Here is a 19,978-nt window from a genome sequence, read left to right as displayed (position 1 = left end):
AATGCTCTCATTCCATCTCAACTCAAAGGAATTTGGCTTAGAACTAAAAAAATACATCCTGACACCAACACAGGGACTGATTTACCCAAGACAAACAGCCCAATACCTGTGCAATTAAAGGTGCCCAAATAGAACAAATTATCAGCAAATTTAAAGGGGTTTTTTTTTGTATCAAAACTGAGTCAATCTGGATTCTGGATTTTTTAAACACCTGACAAAGCAGGAGCCCCACACTTTGTCCATCTCCAACCAAACCCAGCAGGGATGTAGCACATGATGCCTGCAGGGCAGATTCCACACCTGCATTCCTGATATTCCTCGGCGTGGGGTCAAACGCCTCCTCCCCCAGCCCAGCCCCGCAGGGATGCACCCAGAACTGACCCTTGTGGAATTTATTCAGACAGCCGGCGTTGCAGAAGGAGCGGAGCGATCCTGTCTCCCAGCAGCCCCTACCCTTCATCCCCACCGCGGGATCGCTCTGCCGAGGCTGCCTCCTACATGGCTGCGAGCTTTGGGATGGAGCAAAACCCCCAGGGATGGAGAGAGACCGGCCCAGGGAAATGTCCTTATTCCAGTGCCACACTTCCCATCATCCATTCCCAGCACATGCCGCTAGCAGGGCACTACGGCTCCATCATCAAACCAGCCTCGTACCAGCATGCACCACGGAGCAGCCTTTAACTCCATCCCTGCCGGGAAACAGCCTCATCCTGCCAAAAAAACGGGGCAGAGAACGGCGGCAGCAGCCCCAGCCCGGGGAGGCGCGGCTGGGACCGGCTCCGGAGCGCTGCTGCTGGATACCCAGCCCCACAGCCGGGGGGAGGCTGCATTTCTGGGGAGGGAAAGAGACATTTGGAAGCTTGTCCCTTTAAATGCTGCTGGAGGTTATTTTTAGGACATTGGCTTAAAATAAAGACCAGAATTCCTTTATTTTTTATCAGAAAGTCCATTACCCATTTTAGTTGCTCAGCCACATTTCACAGCCCAAGAGCTCCGTAACAAACCTCGGGGGCTTCTCCAGCCCTCTCCTCCCTGACATCCATTTTCTCACCCCTCCATTCCAAAACCACTGGATTTTCCCAGCTCTGATTTGCCCAGTCTCGAGGGAAAGAGTAATTCTGGAGGGAAAATGCGGCACAAACCCCAATCCAGAGCCCAGGAGCTGCTGCCTGTGTACAGTGGGACCCAGAGCATGGAATCTCCAGGACCCACAGGGATTAATAATTTGCATTTGATAATCTTTTTCCCACTCCAGCTGGATTACAAGGATTTTACAGCAAGAAGGAAACATTTGTATTCCAGCTTTTAAGTTGGAACCACTTTCTGAGGACACAATTAGAGAGGCAGGGACTGCGCAAGAATTCCGGGTGGAAAAACAAGAAATTCAGCCAGATCACACAATCTTTACTCTGTGCAGTCAAGCCAGGGAAACTAATGCTGGCACTGCACGCCAGGAGCTGCTGCCTGTGTACAGTGGGACCCAGAGCATGGAGTGGGAATTGGGAATCTCCAGGACCCACAGGGATTAATAATTTGCATTTGATAATCTTTTTCCCACTCCAGCTGGATTACAAGGATTTTACAGCAAGAAGGAAACATTTGTATTCCAGCTTTTAAGTTGGAACCACTTTCTGAGGACACAATTAGAGAGGCAGGGACTGCGCAAGAATTCCGGGTGGAAAAACAAGAAATTCAGCCAGATCACACAATCTTTACTCTGTGCAGTCAAGCCAGGGAAACTAATGCTGGCACTGCACACACACACAAAGATTTCATTCAATTATTGGCATATTTATTGATGGTTTTGGTAAGAATCAGTAGTTCTTAAGGGGAAAATGACCACCACAACAGATTGGGTTTTTAATTGGAGAGGAGAGGAAGGTCTTCATGGGATTTAGCTCAAAACAAGAATTTCCAACTCTGGTATCAGATCCAAGGACCAGCTGGAGGCAAGAGCTGTGTTTTGCCACTGAGACCAGAGTTAATACCTATACAGGGCCATATACACACAGACACACACACACATGTATATTCTGTATTACATCCTAATTCCCATCCCCTGATCAGCAGTGATGGAGGAAACACAGCTGCACTCCTGCTGCAGGAAATCAAGGCAGGATCATGGAAAAAAAACCCTTAGATCCTCTCCATAAGGATAACATTCCCAAACTGACACAGCTCTGCATCTTTTCTGCCAGCTGCCCCCAGCCTCCTCCTGCCAATATTTAAGTCACTCCAATCACTCATCTGAACATTTGGAAATCAGTCCTCAAGTTCCCTGTTCATCAACAGATTGCAGGTTTACCCCTGGATTTAGCTCATTCTGCTGCAAATCAAGAGTCACCAGGGTTCCAGAAACAGCAGAAGGTGCCTGAGAAAGGCCCCCTGCCCTGTGTCAGGATGAGCTGTCTCCTTTCTTTCCAAGGGAAATGCTGGAATTGTGATGTTACTTCTTGCTGAGCAACTGCAACTCAGGAGGTGACTCAGGTGGGAAGAGGAGTGAGGGTGTGGAGTACCCAGGGCTGATGAGGGGCCAGGGAAAGGCTGGGATAAACACAGTGAAAACAAGGGGATCCAGGAGGAGACCATCCATCCCCCCATGGCACACACAGCATCCCACAACACACTCCCAGACCGTGGACCCCCCAGCAACACCAGACCATTCATCTTCCAGAAACTGTATCAAATGTAAAAAGCCTTTTAAAAATGCAGCTTCTACCTTCCAAATATTTTGCCTGGAAGACGACAAGGTGGGTAGGTCAGAGGATGGCTGCAGTTTGGGTTTAGTCTGACTTCTTTTCCAAGTTCCATGAAGTTCCAAAACAAACTGGAGAACTTCAAGAATTCTCTTTTCCCATTCCTGACAACAACAACACTCCCAGCTGCACTCTTCAGCCTGATATCTCCTTTATCATTATCCAGTTAATCTTGAAAGCCTCCATAATCCCTAATTTTCTAGTATCTTTACAGCTCTGCCACATCCACCTCCCAAACCCACTGATAAAAACATCAGGTGATTGTTACAAAGCCCTGCCAGGATTAGTGGGACCAAACCACCTCAAACTCCAGCTCCTCCACTAAAATCAATTGGAAATGCTTCATTTGGAGCAGTTACAATAGCTTCTCTCTGCTTCAGAGGTTCCCTGCACCGAACTCCAGCTCCTCCACTAAAATCAATTGGAAATGCTTCATTTGGAGCAGTTACTTCTCCCTGCTTCAGAGGTTCCCTGCACCAGGCAGAATCATGGAATGGGTTGGCTGGGAAGGGACCTTAAACCCATCTGGTTCCAGCCCCGTGGGGCTGCTCCAGCCTGACACGGGGCAGGGTGGGATGAAGGGCTGCCCCACACAGGGACCCCCTAGGGACCCCCACCTATGGGAACCCATCACTTTATCCATTTATAACCAATTCAAGTGTCTGACCAACTCCAGGGGCTCTCCCAAGCACCTCCAATCCCACTGCACACCCCAAAGGAGCCCGGCCCCACACCCGCAGCCAGGAAGCTCAGCTCCCCCTGCCTCCCCCGGCTGGCTTTAGGGGATTACATACTGCGTTTGCCACAGCACCTCTTCCTCATCCAGCGCTCGGGAGGGGACGCAGGGACAGGGACAGGGCTGAGGGCTGTGGGAGCAGCCCGGGACGGCTCGGAGCCCGGGCCAGCCTTCCCCCGGGATGCTCTCCGCAGGCTCCATATCCTCATTTCTTCCCTTCCCTTCCCCTCTCCGCAGCTCTCATTCCCCGTGTGCAGGGCTGGGAGTGCCTCCTCCTCCTTCTCTCCCTCCTCCTCCTCCCTCTCCTCACCTCACTCCCAGCAGCTGCGCTGTCCCAGCACATGGAAAAAGGGCTCAGAAAAAAACAGAGACTTGGGAAATTTCACCTTTTACAAGTTTCCAGTGGAAAAGCCCAAAACCTGCCCCTTTTGGGGGTCTCTTCTGGAACACATCAGGGCAGAGCTGCATGTCAAGGATGACACAGACATTCCTTGCCCAATTTCAAGTCCTTGCTTCAAATCTTATGGTGATAAAACCACCTAAAAAAAAATCTGGGGACCTGTGCCTGCACTGAGATACCTTATAATACACTAATTATGAGATATTAAATATAGTCATTTACTGTATATAATCTAATATTGCCTTGAAATCCCCTTTCCAGTATTGCCTTTAAACACTCTTTCCAGAAATGCCCAAATACTCCAAAATAAAACAGCAGTGCTGATTCCAGGTGTTCCAGCTTTGGGATTGTGGTGGTTTTTAAACAGAGTTATTCCCAACCCTCAAATTATCTCCCTGCTCCAGCTGCAGGGATTGTCTCTGCCCCCTGCAGACACAGAGGAGAAGTGGCCACTTCTCTGCAAAAACCTTCACTGTACTGGAAAACACTCAACACATCTTCATCCTCTGCTGCTTTTGGGGCTTTTAATAACATTTGATTCTTTTCACTGTTTTCTAGAGGGGTGGGTGTCCCTCAACTCCCCAAATTCCTGCTGTTTACAGTATGATGCCCAAAACCACCCTACATAAATTCACACACACAGGAGTGAAGTGAACATGTCTGAAATATCACAGAATAATGGCTTGGGTGGGAAGAAACCTTAAAGCTCACCCATTCCCACCTCCAGCCATGGGCAGGGACACCTTCCACTGTCCCAGGCTGCTCCAAGCCTGTCCAACCTGGCCTTGGACACTGCCAGGGATCCAGGGGAATCCACAAACTCCCTGGGAAACCTGTGCCAGGGCCTCTTCTCCAACCCCTCCTCGTCCTCTCCTCCCTCCCAGGAAAAGCCAATCTCCCTGTGCCTACACTGTCAGAAAACTTTTAGGACTTCAAAAAGGAAACAATTCAACTCTAAACCTTCTCTGGGTAAGGAGAGAACACCGGATCTTCTCTCTTGCCCTGTGTGAATCAAAGAAAAAATTATTTATACAGTAAAAAGTAAAGGAAAAAACCTACCAATTATACTGGGGGGATTTTCCTTCCTGACTGAGAAGAGCTCCAGCCCTCGGATATCACCAGGAAACACCACTGCAGGTCCTGAGCAGTTCAAACCCATCTCCAGGCTACAAATCTTAACCCAGGGATGCCCAGAATCCAGCGTGCTCCATGGTAAACCACAAAGGCTGTCTCCAGAGGAACAGCTCCCCAACATCTCTTCAACAGCTTTGCCCAACAACTGGCCTTTTTTTAAACAGTTTGCTCCTGACTCCATTTATTTTATTCCTCTCAAAAATGCTGCTAGAGTGCAAGAAACTCCCCCACCTTGGTGACAGTGAATCCCATGGTGGGTTTGTGTGCTATGGAAATCTTGGATTCTTCAGTTACACAATTCACCCTTGAAAAGGAAATCAGTGGAATAACCAAAATATCCCTGTATTAGTGTAAACAGGCAGTTGGACAGCTCACACATGAGTTTTCCATCACTCTCCAGCAGTTCTGCTCCCAGACTGCTGGAGGAACTTGGTTCATCCAGGAGCTCTGTCCTGCAGCCAGGGGCTGGAGAGCAGAGGCAGAACCTGGAGGGAATTTGAGGGGTTTCTTACTCATTTCCTTGTTTAAAGCCAGACACTCACGCTCCAGCACATTTCTCCTGTACTGCTTACTGACCAGATGCCAAGGAGGGAAAGGGAGCAGGAAAATGCTCCTCTGGGTTAGGCTCCCAAGGGAAGGGGAAGGGGAAGGGGAAGGGGAAGGGCCACTCGAGCTGCTTTGAAGGAGAAGTGGCCTAGCTGGGGATTTCAGAGCCACTCACACAGCAGGGACAGAAATCCACAGAGTCCACCACTCCCTGCAGGCTGCAGGAATTACTTTCAGCCCCTTTCCAATGCTCCACACGCAGCACCCAGGTGAGTGAGTGCCCTGGGATGGCAGCACTGCCTGCTCCACCTGGCTCTCCACGGGAACGAGCTGTACTCCTCCAGCAGGGAATCCTGCCAGGAACAAGCACAGCCTGCACCACTTCTGGGAACAGGGAGCAGTGAGGCTGCCTGTGCCCAGGGGCTGGCTGCAGGTCCCAGCTCCACACCTGGCAGCACTGGGAGCACCAGTCTCCTCACCACCACACAACCCCAGGATCCCTGAGGCTGGAAAAGCCCTTCCAAACCATGGAGTCCCAGCTGAGCCCCATCCCCACCTTGTCCCCAGCCCAGAGCTCTGAGTGCCACCTCCAGTCACTCCCTGGACACCTCTGGATGGGGACTCCAAACCTCCCTGAGCAGCCCCTGCCAGTGTTTAACAATGCTTTCCATGAAGGGAATTCTTCCTGATGTGCAGCCTGAACCTCCTCCTCATAAACCAACCTCCATGGCTGGAAAATATCCACCTGCAGCACCCAGGACCCTGTTTAAAAAGGATTAACAGCTTTTGTATCCCTCCATCCTCTCCCAAGTCAGCGTCAGCACCTTACAGCATCCAAGGGTTCAGCCCTCCCTCCCTCCATCCTGTCAGGAGCTGAGGGATAACTCAGTGTGCCACTGTCACCACTGTGCTCCTAAATCCAACATCCACCACACCCCTCAGTGAGGCTCTAGCAGCAGTTTAAGCTCCTACCAGCACATTTCAGGGAGAATCCCAAATTGGGTGTTTATCATCTTGTCATGCTTTCAGCCCTCTTTGTTTTCCCTTCCCTTGCAAAGCTTTAACTATAAATGAATATTTCAGCTCCTCATGAATGAGTTACTGCCAGAGGGAGAGCTGCTCCCTGAGGAGACTCATTTTAAATTGGAAACACTCCTTAGAGCTAAATTTTTAGTTGAAGCTACAAATCTAATAACTGAGGTCAAAACTCCCTGGTTATCCATCTGCAGGAGCAGCCTGCCAACATGATGTTATTACAGCACCACAAGAAGTCATTTTCCATGGGAAAAGGCAGCTCTGCTGCTGCATCCATCCTTGCAGAAGTGGCTCTGCCCTCCATGCTAGGTTTGTGTTCCACCTCCAGCACGGCCTCCTGGGGGAGGCTGGGGCTGGATCCCTGCTCACACGTGTCCTAGGACAGGACTCCTGATCCATCTGCAGGAGCAGCCTGCCAACATGATGTTATTACAGCACCACAAGAAGTCATTTTCCATGGGAAAAGGCAGCTCTGCTGCTGCATCCATCCTTGCAGAAGTGGCTCTGCCCTCCATGCTAGGTTTGTGTTCCACCTCCAGCACGGCCTCCTGGGGGAGGCTGGGGCTGGATCCCGCTCACACGTGTCCTAGGACAGGAGAGGCTGCTGACCCCAGCCAGGGCACCAAATATCCTCAGCCCAGCAGGGCCAAGACCCGCCCAGCCAGGGCACCAAATATCCTCAGCCCAGCAGGGCCACCCTCAGCAGACCTCCCAGCAGAAGCAGCATTCCATGAATCCCATCCCACCCCTCACCAATGGAGCCAATGGAGGAAGCAAGAGAGATTCTCCTCAAAAGAATTCTCCTCAAATAAAATAAAAAACTGAGCAGAATAGAAGTGGCATTGTATCCTCAAGTTGATCTTCACTACCTAGAGTGACAATTTTAGCTTAAAGACTCCTAAAGCTCCACAAGAATTCTAAATTTCCCAGGTGGATCAGGGGAAATGCCCCAAAAGACCCTCTGCTGGCATCAGATTCCAGCAGTAGGAGGAGCCGAGGCGCTGCAGGAGCACAGGCACCACAAGGTGCCAGCACAGCCGAGCCCAGCTGTGCCACTTCCAGCCCGGAATGTCGGGGCAGGGGGAGTTTGGGGGTCCCCACGTGCTGTAAGCAGCCTGGGGGCTCTGCCTGGGGCTGGGAAAGGAGCTGGAATGCCAGGACAGAAGGAGCATCTCTTCCCCACTGAAAAGCCACTTTCCTGCCCTACTGGAGTGTCCAAGCAAGCTCTGGCTGGCAAATCCCTCTTTCCCAGACATCCATTAAAGGCCAGCGGCAAAGTGAAGCACAGGCAAAGCCGGGCTCGCTGCAGGGACAGGGCTGATGCAAGAGCTGGAAAACCTGGAAACACACGGAGCTCCAGAGGCAGCCACGAATGCATGGAAGCAGCGAGCCAGGAGAGGGCAACCTGCTCCTGCTGCATCGCCTCGATGGGAGCAGGGAGCAAACAACAGGGCTGCAGTGCCCAGCAGGTAAGGCCCTGGAGGTGCTGGTGACAGTGGCTGGACATGAGCCCAGGTGTGCCCAGGTGGCCAAGAGGCCAAGGACAGCTGGGCTGTGCCAGCCCTGGGGTGGCAGCAGGAGGAGGGCAGTGCCCGGCCCCTGAGCTGGCACCGCTGGGTCAGCTCCAGTGCTGGGGCAGCTCTGGGACCCTCCTGACAGGAGAGACCTGGAGGGGCTGGAGCATGTCCAGGGCAGGGAACGGAGCTGGGAAGGGGCTGGAGGCCCAGGAGAGGCTGAGGCAGCTGGAAAGGGGCTCAGCCTGGAGAAAAGGAGGCTCAGGGGGGACCGTGGGGCTCTGCACAGCTCCTGACAGGAGGGGACAGCCGGGGGGGTCGGGCTGTGCTCCAGGGAACAGGGACAGGAGGAGAGGGAACGGCCTCAGGCTGGGCCAGGGGAGGGTCACGGTGGATTTTGGGATAATTTTTTCATGGAAAGGGGGGTCAGGCACTGGCACAGCTGCCCAGGGCAGTGGGGGAGCTCCCATCCCTGGAAGGATTTAACAGCCATGTGGATGTGGCACCTGGGGACAGGGTCAGTGGTGGATTTGGCAGGGCTGGGGAATAGAGGGATTTGGGTGATCTCTGAGGGGTTTCCCAACCTCCACCATCCTGGCGTTCTGTGACTGCAGTATGCTCAGATATCCCAAGCACCTCGTCCAGAAGGATGTCAGAAATCCCAAGGGGATGGAAGGCACACATGGACTCAAGCTGTGAGTCCCAGTGATTCCCTGCTACCTGAGTAACAAATGAACACCCAACCCAAATTCCTTCATGTGCAGGGAGAACCCTGAGGGACTCCTGTGCCCTGCCAGGATTGCACAGAGCTGTTGTATCCCACCATCAATCCAAATCCCATTTTCCCTTCTGTGGCCGGGAGCAGGAGCTGTTGGGCTTCATCAGACACAAACACACAAGGTTTCCTGCCAGTCCCTCACTGTTCAGTGCCCAACAGCCCTGCCACCTCCCCCTCGGCCCCAGCCCAACCCTCCAGAGATGCTTTCAGACCCTCTGAAGGATCAGTTTTCATTCAGTGACTCATTCCTAATTAGCAAGGACTGTTATTGTTTCCAGAGATCAAACCTGATTTACCTCCAACCGCCGCCTTTTTCTCTGCCAGGTAAAGTAAAAAGCCCGTGGGAATTCTGAATGACTGACAGCAAGAGTGAGATACTGAACTGATTCCCTGAGCTGGGGATCTCCCCCTTGCTGCTCCCAATTGTATGAAAATCCCTGTTGTGTTGCTAAACATGGCATTAAAAACTACTTACAGGTGAAACTTGCCTTAAAAATCAGTAACCAGGGTCTGCTCCCAGCACTGAGAGAGCTCAATAGCCAGGGTGAGCAAGGACCTGGCTTTGTCCCCTTCCTGCAGCCCCACCTCCATGAGGACACCACACTCCCTGTGCTGGAACTGCCCATCCCTGCCATGGCAGGGACACCTTCCACTGTCCCAGGCTGCTCCAAGCCCTGTCCAGCCTGGCCTTGGGCACTGCCAGGGATGCAGGGGCAGCCACAGCTGCTCTGGGCACCCTGTGCCAGGGCCTGCCCATCCTCCCAGGGAACAATTCCTAATTGCCAATATCCCATCCATCCCTGCCCTCTGGCAGTGGGAAGCCATTCCCTGTGTCCTGTCCCTCCATCCCTTGTCCCAAGTCCCTCTCCATCTTTCCTGCAGGCCACCTTCAGGTACTGTCATCCTTTGGTTCTCCCAGGGGATAAAGTTTTGCTTTATCTGTGTGTCCGGTCCCTTTTCACGTGTCATTTTTCCAGAAACTTATGAATCTCAGTTTGGGAACAGGGTTTTCCAGTATATAAATACTATGCATGCTCCCATTTTAGACAGCACTAGAAGTGCTTGAAAGTTTTGATATTATTTTTAGCACAAATATTTTTGAAAGTCTTCCCAAGCTAAACCTGGTGTGTCACTGGTACTTAGGGAAACCACATTTTTCTGCCTGTTGTGAAAAATAACAAGTTTGTAGTATATAAAATTGTTTTCTTGCTCAAACACCAAAACCCTGTCACCAAGGGTGAGTCTCTCCTGGTTCCTTGCCAAGCAAGCACTGTGTATTCCCTGGGATCTTAAAAATCCCCCTTCCTGCGTGGGTGCAGACGTGGGAAGGATGGTCCTTGATGTTCCTTCCCTGCTGCACTTGCTAACATTGACTGGGTTTGTCATTTTGGGAACTTTTCCCTTGAGGGACAAACTCAGTGCAGATGGTCCCTCCTTGCTGGGCACCAGCTGGGCACTGGGAATGGGCAAGCTCTGCCCTCTTGGGATAAAGGTGTCCCTGCCCATGGCAGGGGGTGGGACAAGGTGAGCTTTAAAGTCCCTTCAACCCAAACCATTCCATGATTCTGTGATCCTGCAAAGGCTGTTCCAACCCCTTTGGCTGAAGTCACAAAGCACCACCAGCAATTCCCTAAGGGAAACAATTAGCCCTGAGTTCAGGTGAAATGTGAGCACAGCTGCCCAGGGGTCACTGGTTTGGGCTCTGCAGCCTTGTCAAGCGACCTTGGGAAATTCTTTCCTCAAAAAGATGCGTGGAAGGGAGTAGATTGTGTGAAGTCCCTTCAACCCAAACCATTCCATGATTCTGTGATCCTGCAAAGGCTGTTCCAACCCCTTTGGCTGAAGTCACAAAGCACCACCAGCAATTCCCTAAGGGAAACAATTAGCCCTGAGTTCAGGTGAAATGTGAGCACAGCTGCCCAGGGGTCACTGGTTTGGGCTCTGCAGCCTTGTCAAGCGACCTTGGGAAATTCTTTCCTCAAAAAGATGTGTGGAAGGGAGTAGATTGTGTGGAAGCAACAAAAAAAAAAAAAAGGCACTGAAAATGAGAGAAAGGAAACCCTGACTTATAAACAGCTGGAAGACAGGAAATTATGGAAATCCCCTCACTCAGGCCACACACTCACAGTGTTTGCCCATGGCACAGGGGGAAAGGGCCATAAATAATAAAATGAGGGGAAAAAACAGATTTAAAGAAACACAGGAGATGGGCATGGGAGAAACACAAACCAGTAACACAATCCACAGCATTTTTGGAAATAAGAATGGATCTGTGGTACCTACAAACATGGCACAGCAGAGACCATTCTGCCCTGGTATTTATCACTTTATCAATTTATAACCAGTTTTTCCCTGCTATTTATCAATTCCAGGAGTAGAATAATCCTCACCATACGAATTTATTCCTCTCCCTCCCATTTTTGCTGGAGAAGAGTCTGCTCTCCAACTTGCCAAGGAGTGAACTGAGTCCTCTGTGTACAACAGGACACTTCAGGCCCTGCTCCTGTTTTGCCCACCCTCCCAGCTCCCACAGGCAGGACTGATCAAAGACCCAGAAGGATTTCTCCTCCCAGCGTTCCAGCACCAAACTCCTTCTGCATCAGCTCAGCCAAAAGAGGGTCTTTCTTTCACCACAGCTGTCCCAGGTCACCCTGGGGAGGAAAGAAGAGCCCTGGTGTGCCAGCAGAGCTCAGAGAATCGTGGAATCACTCAGACTGGAAAAGCCCTCTGAGCTCCTCGAGTCCAGCTGTCCCCAGCAATGCCAAGGCCACCCATGTACCCAAGTGCCACAACCCTACAGCTGTTAAATCCCCCCAGGAATGGGGACTCCACAATCTGGGCAGCCTGTTCCAAAGCCTGAGCATCCTTCTCCTGAAGGAATTTTCCCCGATATCCAATCTGAACCTCCCCCAGAATCCTCGTGCTGCACATCCCACCCCCTCCTCCAGCAGGAGCGTTTTCCCAGCTCTGGCGTGGGCACAGAGCCTCCTGCCCACCCCTGCTCTGCTCCTGCTGTGCCAGCCCTTCCTAGAGCCTCCCCCCAGCACTCCTCTGCTCTGTCACGTTCCTGTGTTTATTTCCAGGGGGTTACTGCTGCAGCCTCACCTGGAATGCTGAAAACAGGAGCCTAAAAAACTCCACTGAGAAACTGCCCCAGGGCCTCGCTCGCCACACACAGCTGAATGCCAGCCCTGCTGAGGGATTTCAGGAGCCCTAGAACATTCCAAAAGGCTGGCAAGAGCGCGAAAGGACAGGGGTGACTGCCCAGAGGACGGAGCACCAGCATTCCCTGGGCAGTGGCACAGGGCAGGGGAGGCAGGAGGGATGTGCCTCTGCCCTTGGGCAGGGATAAGAGCAGCACTGGAGCAGCATGAGCTGTGACATCAATTCCTATCCCAAATCCCAGAATAGTTTGGGTGGGAAGGGGACTCAAAGCTCATCCAGCTCCCCTGCCATGGGCAGGGACACCTTCCACCATCCCAGGCTGCTCCAAGCCCTGTCCAGCCTGGCCTTGGGCACTGCCAGGGATCCAGGGGCAGCCACAGCTGCTCTGGGCACGCTGTGCCAGGGCCTGCCCACCCTGCCAGGGAACAATTCCTAATTCCCAATATCCCATCTATCCCTGCCCTCTGGCAGTGGGATGCCATTCCCTGTGTCTTGTCATAGGAATCATGAAATGATTTAGGTTGGAAAGGACCTTAAAGCTCATCTTGTTCCAACCCCTGCCATGGGCAGAGACAGCTCCCACTAGACCACCCAGAGCTGAGGAGCAGCCACGGCTCCTGCCTTACTCTGCAGGATGAGGCAGGAGCAGCAGGAATGGCCTAAATACTGCTGGCTGCTCTGAGCCCCTGCTGGAATGTTTAATTCCTGCTGTTATGTAAGTACTGTTTTCTGGGTTCCTTGGCTGGCAATGATTATCACAGATTACATCTGCAAAACAACAACAGCAAATGTGCTGTGGTACCTGGGATCAGGGGAGAGCAGCACCACAGCAAGCAGGGGAGCTCAGTCCTGGGGTTACTCCATCCCCACATGCAAGTGGAGTGGAAAACAGCAGCAAGGGAATTAAAAACAGATTAGAAAAATAACAAGGCGGGGGAGGGAGGGGAGGGAAGTGGCTCCTGGCTTGTGAAATAGAAAAATCCAAAGATTCCTCCCATCCTCCTCGTGTTTGCACCACCAAGCAGCAGCCAGGAGAAGGGAGCAGTTGGAGGCTGTGTAGATAAGAAAACCCTACACTGGTTTAGGGTGGAAAGGAACCTTAAAGCCCATCCAGTCCCACCCCCTGCCATGGGCAGGGACACCTTCCACTGCCCCAGGCTGCTCCAAGCCCTGTCCAGCCTGGCCTTGGGCACAGCCTGGGATCCAGGAACAGCCACAGCTGCTCTGGGCACCCTGTGCCAGGGCCTCAGCACACTTACAGGGAACAATTTCTTCCAAGGATCCCACCCAACCTGTCACTCCAGACCTTTGTCCAAAGTCCCTCTCCCTGGCACAGGTTTCCATGGATCCAGCCTGTCCAGATCCCTCTGCAAACCCTTCCTGACCTCCAGCATCCCTGTGGCTGTGGCAGGAGGAGCTGCAGCTCCCTGGGGATGGCTGAGATGGACCAACCCACCCCAATCCATCAGGAGACTGGGGAGCCAGAGCATCCTGCCAACTGCAGGAGGGAACACAAGTGAGAGCAGAAGGCACTGAGAGGAGACAGGAATCACTCGGAATGGGAAATCCAAGCAAACAAGTCCATCAGCAGCACTGTCAGTTCTATTTCCCATGGCAGCAGCTCCTGGCATAGTTAACAACAGCTGGCTGTCCTGGGAAAATCCAGACTCTAAGGATAAAAAGACAATTAGAAGAGCAAGGTGACAGTGCTGGCAGCCAGTGCCTCCAGGCTTGAGCCCTCCAGCACAGGGAAACAGCTCACAGTGATGGGGAAACTCACAGGGAGGAGGGGAAAAGGGAATGCTGCTGTCAAAAGAGCTGGGAATAGCTGGACTGTTACAGCCAGACATGAGCTGGGACAACAATGACAGGAATTGTCCTGTCCTGCCACAAGCCCAGCAGAGCCACAAGCCAAGGCCACCTGGCCAGGAGCTTCTGTGAGGCCAGGGGGAGCAACAAGGGGATAATTCATGGAATGGGACAGAGAAGGTGCCAGATGCTTTGCAGTGTCACAGGCCCAACTCAAAATGGCTTTTGAAAACAAACCCCTGCCTTGGAAAAAGGACAAAAACCAGCCAAAATGAGTAGAGCAACACAAGTGACATTATCAGTGGAGTGATTAAACGGAAAGCCAAGAAATAATGAATTGTGGCTAGTTTTTAATGCTGCCATAAAGGCTGGATCTGGGATGCTGAAGGGGAACTCCTTGCTGGCTTGAGTTGCCCCTTGGCTTTCAGCCACCCAACTGCACCCCAGCCCTGCAGAGGGATCCCCACAGCTCCACTGTCCCTCTCCAGAGCTGGATTTTCCCCTTCCACTCTCCTGCAACAGGAATTCACCCCAGGACCAGAGCAGAGGGCATCACCAGTCCTCTTCTACTCTTCCTCCTTCCTGCTCAGAGCTCCCACCCTTCTGCAGCCCACAGAAAGGCCCCAAAAGCAATCCCTCCCTGTTTTTCAGGAGGAAAACAATGGACCAAGGCAGGAGGAAAAACCAGGTAACCCAAGTGATCAACCCCCACTATCCCAGATCACTGATCCACACCACAGGGTGCTGGTTTCAAAGTGAATCCTCCCCGGGATGGTCGCACAAGGTCAGCCTAAAACCCCAGGAAATTCCATTTCTTCCCCAGCAAGCAAACTGCAATTGGTATTTTGGGAACAGGATACTGGGACAGGGCACAGGCTCTGGTTCCTCTGGGCACTGATCCTTCACTGTCAGAGCAGTGCTGCACAAGGAGCCCCTAGGTCACATTCCATACACAGCCAGTTACAGCCTGTACCCCAAAGGATGAAACTGTGCCCAAATCTGTTGAGTCTCCTTGGATTTTCAGGCTCCTAGCAGCAAGCACCACCATTTAATTGGATGTTGTAAAAAATATTAATTATTCCTGCTCCATTTAAACCTATGAGCTGATAATTCCCTCCTTTTTCTTCTTATAAGCACTTGTCCCCAGCTTTCCTAGACTCAGACAGTCACAGAATTGTTGAGGTTGGAAAAGACCTCTAAGATCAAGTCCAACCATTCCCCAGCACTGCCAAGGCCAGCTCTGCCCCTGTCCCCAAGTGCCACATCCACATGGCTGTTAAATCCCTCCAGGGATGGGAGCTCACCCACTGCCCTGGGCAGCTGTGCCAGTGCCTGACCACCCTTTCAGAGAAGGAATTTCCCCAAAATCCACCCTGAGCCTCCCCTGGCCCAGCCTGAGGCCGTTCCCTCTCCTCCTGTCCCTGTTCCCTCGAGCACAGCCCGACCCCCCCGGGGTGTCCCCTCCTGTCAGGAGTTGTGCAGAGCCACAAGGTCCCCCCTGAGCCTCCTTTTCTCCAGGCTGAGCCCCTTTCCAGCTCCCTCAGCCTCTCCTGGAGCTCCAGCACATTTCCTGTATCACTGACCATCATTCATGTGGCAACTTCAGCTGTCCTTCTCCCAGATGAAAAATTTACTTTCCATCACACTCCTTCCCTTGTCGGAGGAGATTTTATTTCTCTGGTTAATCTTGTGCCTGTTTGGTTGTCTGGATTTTCTTTTCAAGTTCTGCTGAAAACCCTGTGAGCCACTGACAGGGCATCTCCAGGGATGAGATCCCAGCAGCACACACAGCAAACCTGCATCCCTTCTTTTCCACTCTGATTATCAATTGCCAGTTCTTCTGCTGCACTGACTGCAGCCTCAGCCAAAGGATGCAGACACCTCTGAGAGTGGCTGGCAGGTGAGTTGTTCTTGGCACAGACACCAGCACTGACCTGCCCACTGAACTCCTGGATTTCAGCACCATGAACACCAAAATCCCTTTCTGTCAGCCTAGAATCTGCTCCTCATCAGGTGAACACTGGAATCACACACAGCTTTCATCCTCTCTGCTGCTGGGGATCCCTGAGCAGGGAACCAAAAGGAGTCACCAATTCCCTCTCCGAGCAGCCCACGTCCATTTTGGGGAGTTTTCCTAGTGTTTAAAATACCAGGAACAGATTTCCATCCTTCTCTGCACACTTTTCCAAAGACCCCCTAATTACAGAGCCAAGAAAACAGTCATATATTCAGCACTCATAAATAAAATTCCTGGAAGTCATGATACTGCTCTAAAAAGAAAGGATAGTTTTATATCTATTTTTGTATCTGTTTAAAGAAAATCCAGCAGCCACAGTCACCAAATACAGAAGGTGAATGCAGAAATCTGATTTTCAGGCCAGGTAACAGCACAGGGCCACAGCCAGTACTGATAGAAGCTGGTGATGGATGAGGACTAACTGAGTTTACTACAACTTTACCAACACTTTGCAATCCCACCTAGAAACAGGAATGCCACGTTTGGCTGAGCAGAGCTTGGTTTGGGACTGTCCTGTCCTCCTGTCACACTCTACATGTGTTTTAGAGGAATTAAGCACATGTGATAATTGAGGAGCGAGCTAAGCCAGCAGCTCAGCTCCACTTTCACTTTCTGCCACTAATCCACCTGCAATCCCTGGGCAGGTTTCCCCTGGGCAGGTTTCCCCCAGGGCAGGTTTCCCCCAGGGCAGGTTTCCCCTGGGCAGGTTTCTCCCAGGGCAGGTTTCCCCTGGGCAGGTTTCTCCCAGGGCAGGTTTCCCCTGGGCAGGTTTCTCCCAGGGCAGGTTTCTCCCAAGGCAGGTTTCTCCCAGGGCAGGTTTCTCCCAGGGCAGGTTTCATCCCATTCTCCCTGAGAAGCAGGACGAGGACAGGGAGCCCAGATCACATCTCCCAGTACCAATGTCCCAGGCCACAGCTCGTTACCAAAATACTCCTGACTCCACACTGGGCAGAGGGGAAACCAGAGCTCCCCCATGCACAGAACAGCATGTTCTCCCCTTGGTTTGGGGACAGGTTTTGCTGTTAAAAACAGACATGAAGAGCAGTCCTGTGAAATGGCCCCTGTGGGTGCACAGCAGCCGAGTTAAAAACACTTCCACAGCTGTTCAACTCAGGAGAACTTCTGGGGAAAAAGACCCTTTTCATCCACCCCAAAAAGGTGACCCAGCAGTGAAAATACGGGCAGCTATTTGCCAGTCCTCCGACTCATCAAATCTCCAACACCCTGGCAGCACTGGGGGATCACTGACTCCTGCAGAAACAGAGAACGGAATTCCAGCCCAGGCTCCAGCAGGTCTGAGGTGATTCAAGGCTGAGCAGTGCAGCTGACACAACAGAAGGATGGGGACATCCAGCGGGTGGAAAGCTGCAGAGGGCCCAGGAGAACTCACAAGGTTCAACAAGTCCAGGTGCCAGGTCCTGCATCCAGGTCAGGGCAAACCCAGCCGTGAGCACAGACTGGGAGAGGAACTCCTCAAGAGCAGCCCTGGGGACAAGGACTTTGGGGTGCTGCTGAGTGAGAGCTGCACCTGCCCCAACCCTGAAACCCCCTCAGCCCTGGGCTGAGCCCCCAGCGTGGGCAGCAGGGGAGGGGGGATTCTGCTCCTCTGTCTCACCTGCAGAGCTGCCCCAGCCCTGGGGCCCAGCACAGGAGGGACCTGGAGCTGCTGGAGAGTCCAGAGGAAGCCACAGAGATGCTCCAAGGGCTGGGGCCCCTCTGCTCTGGAGCTAGGCTGGGAGAGCTGGGGGTGCTCACCTGGAGAGGAGAAGGCTCCAGGGAGAGCTCAGAGCCCCTTGCAGGGCCTGAAGGGGCTCCAGGAGAGCTGGAAAGGGACTGGGGACAAGGGATGGAGGGACAGGACACAGGGAATGGCTTCCCACTGCCAGAGGCCAGGGATGGATGGGATATTGGGAAGAAAATCTCCCCTGGGAGGGTTGGGAGGCCATGGCCAGTGAAGCAGGCAGGGCAGCAGGCAGTGCCCATGAGCACAGATGGCCACAAGGATACTCATTGTGTCCTTCCCAAGAAGGACAGACAGCATCAGACACAGAACTGCTCCTCTGCCCCCTCTGCCACCCTCTCCCCACCTTCTGCCTCCCAGAACCATGGATGCTCCTCCTTGAGGGCACAAATCCCTTCAGCTGCTCACCACCCTTTGCACCCATTGGAGCTCACCTGGGCTCTGCAGAGCAGCCCTTGGGGAACACACAGGTTTTGGGGATCCCTCAGGAGGCAACTCAGACAATTCTGCACATGAGCAGCCTTGCAGGACTGGGAACTTCTACAGCAAATCCTTTTTGCTGTAGAAGTCCCTCTTTACTTGCAAATATCCACCTCCCTCCTCCCTTTACTTGTAAATATCCACCCCAGTGCTTATAGATTCACAACATCAGGAATTCTATTTTGATTCAAGCCAAACCTACAGTCACTCTTTACTATAATTAAAAGATCTCTAATTGGCACAAACCATCAGCCAGGTGAACATTAAGGCATAAACTAATTCAGTGATGTGCTCAGGATTCAGCACCCATTTACAGAGTGTCTTGTTCCCTTGAACAAGATTCCCAGATCAGGAAAGTCTAGAAAAGCAGGAGTCTGCTGTGGATTTTCTGTTCCATCAGCTCTGTGGCCTGGATCACAGCTGAGTCAGCAGAGCCTCGGGGCAGCACAGCCACATCCACAGCACTGCCCTGAGCCCAGGGCTCAGCAGGGCTGCAGCCCCAGCACAACCAGCCTCTGCATTTGCTATTTTTATGGGCAGACACAACCAAAATAGCTGTGCCTGACTCAGGAGGCAGCGTGGCTGACAGCCCTGTAACCCTTCCATCCTGACCCAGCACTACCACAGCCCCACGGTCCCAAAGGGAAGGTAAAGACCACACCATATCTCCAGGAGATCCTTTCCCACACACCACATCTCCAGGAGATCCTTTCCCACACACCACATCTCCAGGAGATCTTTTCCCACACCCACCTCTCGAGGAGCTCCATCTCCACACACCCACCCAGCTGAAGGGTTCGAGAGCCCCCACTGCCACCTCAGTGTAGCCAGGACCAGCACAGTATCCCACCCTAAACAAGTGTGCCCAGAAACTTCCCCCTTCTCCTGGATCAGCTGGGCTCTCTGTCAGTATCTGTATATTCCAGAGTGGAATTTTAAGGGACAGACAGTTCACAGCACTTATAATCACAGAATGGTTTAGGTTGGGACTTCAAATATCATATAGTCCAACCCCCCGCCATGGGCAGGGACACCTTCCACCATCCCAGGCTGCTCCAAGCCCTGTCCAGCCTGGCCTTGGGCACTGCCAGGGATCCAGGGGCAGCCACAGCTGCTCTGGGCACTCTGTGCCAGGGCCTGCCCACCCTGCCAGGGAACAATTCCTAATTCCCAATATCCCATCCATCCCTGCCCTCTGGCAGTGGGAAGCCATTCCCCCTTGTCCTGGCACTCCTGTCCCAAGTCCCTCTCCATCTCTCTCGGAGTTCCTTTAGGCCCTGGAAGGTGCTTTAAGGTCTCCCTGGAGCATTCTCTTTTCCATTTCTGAAGTTTGTTTACTGCAGCTTGAAGCTGTGCTTGCCTGTAGAAGAAAACCCAATGTTAATCCCAGAAAAGTCATAGACATTAAAATACAGACTCACAGAATCATTGAAATATTTCTAAAATATTCTGTTTGCCAAGCCTAACTGACCCATTACAGAACAGAACAATGTCACCTCGGGGAGGAGCTGCAGACCAGGCACAGGGCTCTGACAGCTTTACAAAGTGTATCTGTCCCAAACCTACACCAATAAACACTACATCAAAGGGGCAGCAGCAGAGATGCACACAGAAACAACTCAACTAAATTAACTGTATCACTCATCCACCAAACCTCCCTAAGCTGTGCAACACCACCCCTGTGGTGCTCAGCCCTCTGAGCACAGCATTTAGAGCATTCCCAGCACGAAGTCTCCAGGAGAAAGACACTCATTCTGCCTTCCAGAAGCAGCATCATTAGCTCGTTGTTACTGTTTCTCCACAGCTCACAGACATTCCCACGGCTCTGAAGACCTGCTCAGAGCTGCCCAGGCAGCTGAGATGAGGT

At 52.3% G+C, this 19,978-nt stretch overlaps 1 protein-coding gene across 1 annotated transcript in view; it reads right to left on the bottom strand.

Annotated features, from left to right (window-relative positions):
- Positions 1-19,978, bottom strand: part of LOC121344377 (oxysterol-binding protein 1-like) — a 65,331-nt gene that overhangs the window by 19,545 nt on the left and 25,808 nt on the right. The window lies entirely within an intron of this gene.

This window comes from Onychostruthus taczanowskii, unplaced genomic scaffold (assembly GCF_017590055.1).
Source record: "Onychostruthus taczanowskii isolate IOZ18803 unplaced genomic scaffold, ASM1759005v1 scaffold64, whole genome shotgun sequence".
NCBI classification, from domain to species: Eukaryota; Metazoa; Chordata; class Aves; order Passeriformes; family Passeridae; genus Onychostruthus; species Onychostruthus taczanowskii.
The sequence above is the reverse complement of the archived record's forward strand: the minus strand, read 5'-3'. Positions and strand labels throughout refer to the sequence as shown.